Raw genomic sequence first — 7,139 nt, forward strand, 5'->3', positions numbered from 1 at the left:
GAAAAAAAGCACCGAAATAAAGCACCGAAATGTGCGCTGCTTTTCGGTCTGGTTACTACCGTTTATGTCAGAACCGGTGCCATCATGGCACCGGACACCGGTACCCATCCCTATTTATAAGTCTGAAGAAGTCACTTGGATGAGTGATGAAATGTTTCTCCAACTGAAACGCTACATCCAGATGAACAGAATCAACCTTTTGGGATTTACTTACCTGGATGACTGAGCATGCATCAAGACACGACCATTTCAATTATATTGAGCCTTCCAGCGACAGACAAAGGAAGGTCTTTCCATCTGTCAAAATCAGATTTACATTTCTTTAAAAGAAGAGTAAAATTTTTGTTAAAGTGTTTGCAATTTACGTGTCACTTCCACTCCAAGATATTTGAAAGAAAGATACTTGGCCAGGGGCTCTATAACAACTGCAAAGAGGAGTGGGGACAACGGGCATCCCTCGCATGTGCCTCCACAAACTGCCACCTGGTTGGAATAAAGTAACTTTATCCATGAAATTAAACCAACCCCAAAGCCAAACTTATGGAGTGTAGCAAGTAAAACTTCCCACTCGGTCAAAAGCTTTCTCTGCCTCAAGAGATAAGATGATTTCAGTGCTTGGATGGGTGACTCCAGCCCACAATTTGACTATATTTTTGTCACTCAGAGCAGATTGGCAGCCATAAAATACAATCAAGGCTTTTGAGTCAAGAAGGATGATATATTTTAGCATGTCATTTCACAAGTTACTAGCTTATCAGTGTGCAGTGTCCTTCAGTGTGCAGTGTCCTCACTGTCCCTTGTCACTTATCCAGCATATGACCATCTGCCACATCCAGTTTTAAACACAAAGGAGACAGTAAAAACACTCAACTGGAGTCTTTATAGTGGGAATTCAATAACCACTGGGTGGTTCACTAGAATGACTGTGATGTGCTATGTTTACTCTGTTATTCTAGATCAAAATAACTAGTATGAAATAGGCCTACAGATTTCTGCTTCTAACAAACATTGTTGAGATAACAAATAAGCAATTTCATTGCTTTACTTCTGCCTGATTGAAATTGCATGCACCACTGTGGTGTAGTGATTAGCACAGCAAGAAGGTCCAGAGTTCAATTCCACCATCAGGCCAGGGCCTTTTTGTGTGAGAGTGAGTTTGCATGTTCTCTGCATGTCTGCATGGGTTCTGTCCAGGTACTCCAGCTTCCTACCATAGTCCAAAGACATGCAGTTAGTGGGGTTAGGTTAGTTGGCAATTCTAAATTGCCCTTTGGTGTGAATGTGAGTGACAATGGTTGTCTGTCTGAAAAATAAATAAATACAAGAAAAATGGTGGCACACTACCAAGAACATGCTTGGTAGCTGCAAAAGTCCTGAACCCAATAAAGTAACTCTGGAAAATCCTCAAAATACCTTTCATTGGCAACCTAGTTGAGCAATTTCTACAAGAGCCATCTAAAAGAACAGTGTGCCAAGCTTGAATGATGAAGCTTGAAGCTGTCATTGCCTTCAAAAGTACTTAATTTAAGTAATAATTTTGCTTGCATAAGAAAATTAGGTATTTTATATCTGTCTGTTTTATTCATTTGACTTGAATTGGAACAAGTCCCACTTTATCAACAAATTATTTTTTAGATTAAGAATGAAAATGAAATGAAAATACTGCACGAATTTACTGTGTCAGTAAGGAAATTTGGCATATAAAATCCTACTAAATAGAATGTACTGATTACAGATTCAGACACCTATTATAATATGCTAATATGAATTCCAATTTGTCACACATTTTTCCGAAGCAAATGTTGAGCTATTCCTCTAACTGCCAAAACTGCTACCTATTTATGCTTCACAACGTGAATGGGCAATCGAATGGAATATAACGTTTGAGAGCCAAAATGACATGAATACACCATACATGTATTAGAAATTAAGAAACCCTTCATGAAATACTAACAAAGTGAAATCTATTAATTTGAGTTGTTGGACAGGAAATTGTCTCCTTTCTTTGATTTGCATGAACAGACCAGGTGGATGAGTTATTTTGCTCCTCACATCATCAACCACAGATTGAGACCCACAATGAACCAAGAAGTTTTACACTTTATTACATTACTTATTATTTTTTTACATTACATAGTTTGCATTTAGGTTCATTTTTGTTCTTTGTTTGCTTTGGTGTTGAATCCAGTCCTTGGTTACAACAGATAAAAGCTTTTTTCAAAGCTCTCTGTTTTCATGATTCTGGATTCAATTTTATTTATACAGCACCAAATCACCAAATCACAACAACAGTCATCTCTGTACCTTAAAGTGTAAGGTAAAGACCCTACAAAAATACAGAGAAAATCCCAACAATCAGATGACCCCCTATAGACAAGCACTTGGCAAGAGTGGAAAGGAAAAACTACTTTTTAACATGAAGAAACCTTCAGCAAAACCAGGTTAAGAAGAGGTAGTGATCCATCACAACTGGTTTTGGGTGGGAGGAGGAAGACAATACAAAAAATACATACTGCAATTGAACCATATGGTAATAATAACTAATGATTAAATGCAAAGTGGTGTATAAATACATAGTGAGTAAAAAAAGTGAGTGAAGAAGAATCACTGAGTGCATCATGGGAAGCTGCCACCACGCCTAGGTCCTTTACAGCATAAATAAACAAGGTTTTTAGGATCACCTGATCAAGATTAAAATAATCAGTTGTCATAACTGCCCAAGTATTTGAAAAAATCCTATTACAATAATTTGTTGGTAGTTTCCAAATGCCTTCAGACTTGAATTCTAAAGACTTTCATTGTGATTGGTAGTAATTTATAGTGAAAGTTACCTTAGAACATGTGTTACTGCTGATTTTATTAAATGAAAGATAGTTCCATAGTTTAGGTAAATAAAGAGTTGAAAGACATGACACACTTACTCCACACCACCATAAGTACAAGTATAAGTACATAGGTATAAGAAAAACTGCAACAGCAAACTCATTTTTCTATTCTGGGTACTGTGGGCAACAAAACTATGGATGTTAAACTATTTGAATGTCATGATAAAAACAAGTCCAATAGCCATATGTTATACAGATACAATTGTGTACTTTGATCATTTGATCAAAAATACCAACCCTTTGGAAAAGAGTTTGGCAGTGTCCACATGCAAACTCTGCAAAGCATGACATCTGTAAAAAGTCCGGTGATGAAGCTGAAATCAAAGACAATAAGAAAATCTCATTGTCATGCATGGTCACAAATGATGCTATTTATCCTTGCATGGGAAATATGCACTCAATAATATATCTGCACAGGATGTTCTTCGTTTTTTTCTGCATAACATGTGTTTCTGATGAGGCCCGCATCAGCCATGTAGTACCACACTTGCCACTGTAATCAGTCACTATCTGAATATATGTGAGTAATATGTGATTATAAAGTGAGTAAGAGCTGTATGATCAATGACAATGAGAACTACAATGATGTCCATATACTGTAAACACATTTAGTTATGCTAGCTTAGCCTGCAAGGGGGCTTCACATGATGCACTAAGCATTTTTCTTTTCTCACCTCTTTTACTCAGTATGTATTTACACACCACCTCCCTCACCACCAACTGGTCACGGCAGAAAGACTTTCCCACATTTTAAGTCTGGTCTGCTTCCAGGATGAGGCAACAAACATCCTTGAGTACATCAGGAAAATGTCCATAACTGACCGTGTGCTTAGTGAATACCTCAGGCAGCAGTAATCATGGCAGCACAGGAGCTTTGAGTTCTGAGCACAAGAGATGCAGGCTGTGCAAAGACGCCCCGAGACAATCCAGCACATAACAGCAGGATGCAAGATGCTAGCAGGCACAACATACATGAAACAACATAACCAAGTGGCTGGCATAGTATACAGGAACATCTGTGTCAAGTATGGCCTGAAAGTCCCAAGGTAATGCGATACGCCCCCCCGGGTGATTAAGAATGACCGAGCTAAGATCTTCTCTGACTTTCAGATATAGACAGACAAACTGATGATGACTAACGAACTGGACATAGTATCTTAGAGCACAGAAGCTTGAGAAATATCAAGAGCTGAGAGAGAAGCTCCAGAAGATGTGGAGAGGGAGGGAGGCTAGCTCATGTAGTCTGCAAATGCAAGAGAGATTATAGGACTCTTTTTAAGAAATAATTTTGTCAAATTTACATTTAATTTGTCACTGTCAAAAGATCCCTTAAGGTCTATTTGGTACTGGTACAGGTCCACACCACATAAAAAAGCAACAATAACACCTTGAGAACATTTCATACAAAGTATGTTTCAGAACCTGGGCTGAGTTGTGAATCGATTTGTTATGTGTGTGTACTAGAGGACAACACACACATTTTCTGTAAATTTCCAAGACATTTTAGCAACAAGAACAGCATAGTTACATATGTTTGGCACATGCAGATTAAATGCAACATGTGCATTGCTCCTCAAATATGGATCTAGTGAAGAAAACCGTGTCTGAGTGTTTGATCAATTACACAGATTGGGATAATTCATTGTTCCAAGCCCCAGACTTCCAAGTTATTCAGCTGTATTAGGACATTATCAGCCTGTACTTCAGCCAGTTGGCTGTCACTGAAACACACACAACATATACATACATATACATACATACATATATATGTGTGTGTGTGTGTGTGTGTGTGTGTGTGTGTGTGTGTGTGTGTGGATAGATAGATAGATGAGTATGAACAGGACAATTCTGTGATGTTGAATGTTGAAAAGCACTTCAGTGGCTCTCCCTATTTCCCAGGAGGTCACCACAGTAGATGGATCATCATGTTTGTATTTGTATTGATCAACAAATAAAGATTTTCAAGATGGCGGCGCGCACAGACGCAGCGGCTCACTGCTCCTCACGTTCGGTGTTTTGTTTTTTACTTTTTCTACGTGTATCTCTGTGGATGTGTGTGTTTTTTATCATAATACATCGAGTAGAGTCCACCTACAGTCGTCAGGACCTTCTGAGTTTGGGATTACGCTGTGCAAGGAGCATTACATCGGACTACCACCACTTTCACGGCATTCCGGAGGACATAATAAGAGCTCCAGGGTCTCCGTGGTTGGTTCTTCCCAGCGGCAAGACAAAGAGGAAACGTAAACAAAGGAGGCAAAAGCGTGGCTGCAGGGCGGGCCCACTAGCTCGGCTAAAGAAAAAGCCATTTAAGCCACCGCTTCCGAGTATTTTCCTCTCCAACGTCAGGTCCATAACCAACAAAATCGACGAACTGAGATTACAAATTGCAGTCAACAAGTGTGTACGGGACAGCAGCATAATATTACTCACAGAGACTTGGCTGCAGCCATCAATTCTGGACTCGGCTATTGAGCTAGCAGGCCGCACGGTCCACCGTCACGACAGGAACGGCCACTCCGGTAAGATCAAAGGAGGGGGTTTATGCATCTACACCAATGACAGCTGGTGCAAAAACACAAAGACTGTAGACAGCCATTGTTCCCCGGATTTGGAATATTTGACTGTGAAGTGCAGACCCGTCTACATACCTCGCAAGTTTACTGTTGTCATGGTAACGGCCGTGTATGTACCACCCGATGCTAATGCTAACTCGGCCATGGAGGAGCTGCACAAGACAATAAGCAACCAGCAGAACTCCCATCCAAACGCAGTGCACATTATAGCTGGGGACTTCAACCATGCTGATTTAAGGTCAGTATTCCCCAGATTTGAACAGCATATTAAATGTGCAACGAGGGGGAAAAACGCATTGGATAAAGCCTACAGCAACATCCAAAAAGGCTACAGAGCAACCCCTCTACCACATCTAGGTTTGTCAGACCACATGTCCATGCTGCTGATCCCTGCATACACTCCCATTAGGAGAAGAGCCCCCCCAGTCACAAAAACTATGAAAACCTGGCCAGAAGGTGCATCACATCAGCTGCAGGACTGTTTTGAAAACACGGACTGGAGCGTGTTCGAACATCAGGACCTTGAAGAGCACACAACATCAGTGCTCTCATATATTAACTTCTGTGCCAACAGTGTCACTGTGGACAAACTTCTCCGGGTGTATTCCAACCAGAAACCCTGGATGACTAAAGAGGTCCAGGTCCTGCTGAAGCAACGTGACGCCGCTTTTAGATCCGGTGATGGTATGCAGTACAGTCCAGCCAGATCTGAGTTGAAAAGAGGCATCAGAGAGGCCAAGAGAAGGATCGAAGACCACTTCAGCACCAACAACTCATGACAGGTATGGCAGGGAGTTCAGCACTTAACCAACTACAAACCTTGCAATACCACGTTGACTGAGGGTAACGCGGAGCTTGCGGAGGAGCTGAACCACTTCTTCGCATGCTTTGAGGTGAAGGCACCAGAGGCAGCAGCAGCAAAAACATCGGACAGCAGCAGCAGCCCAAGCCTCATAGTGCAGGAATATGAGGTGAGGCGCACACTGAGGGCAGTGAACCCCAGGAAGGCCGCCGGACCAGATGGGGTAACCGCAAAGGTCCTAAAAGAGTGTGCAGACCAGCTGGCTGGGGTCTTCACTAAGATCTTCAACAGTTCACTGTCCCAGTCCTGCATCCCGCCGTGCCTAAAGTCAGCCACAATTGTCCCACTGCCAAAGCATACTAACATTAGCAGCCTCAACGACTACCGACCAGTTGCTCTAACACCTGTTATAATGAAGTGCTTCGAGAAACTGGTCCGACTTCACATCATGTCCTGCTTCCCACCCACACTCGACCCGCTCCAGTTCGCATACAGAGCTAACAGATCAACTGAAGATGCCATTGCTACAACGCTCCACACCACCATCTCTCACCTGGAAGTGCAGGGCCATTACGCCAGGCTGCTCTTTGTTGACTTTAGCTCTGCTTTCAATACAATACTCCCGGACAGACTAATAGTTAAACTGCTGGAAATTGGACTTCCTTCCACCACCGGCTCTCCACAAGGCTGTGTACTGAATCCCCTACTGTACACTCTGTACACACATGACTGTGTTAGTTCCCACCCAGACAACACAGTCATCAAGTTTGCAGATGATACCACCGTGGTGGGGCTCATCTCAGGGGGAGATGAGACTGCGTACAGAGCTGAAGTTCAGAGGCTGTCAGATTGGTGTGTAGATAACAACCTGGACCT

Source organism: Pundamilia nyererei, unplaced genomic scaffold, assembly GCF_000239375.1.
Source record: "Pundamilia nyererei isolate P.nyererei 1_Seehausen unplaced genomic scaffold, PunNye1.0 scaffold00650, whole genome shotgun sequence".
Classification (NCBI taxonomy): domain Eukaryota; kingdom Metazoa; phylum Chordata; class Actinopteri; order Cichliformes; family Cichlidae; genus Pundamilia; species Pundamilia nyererei.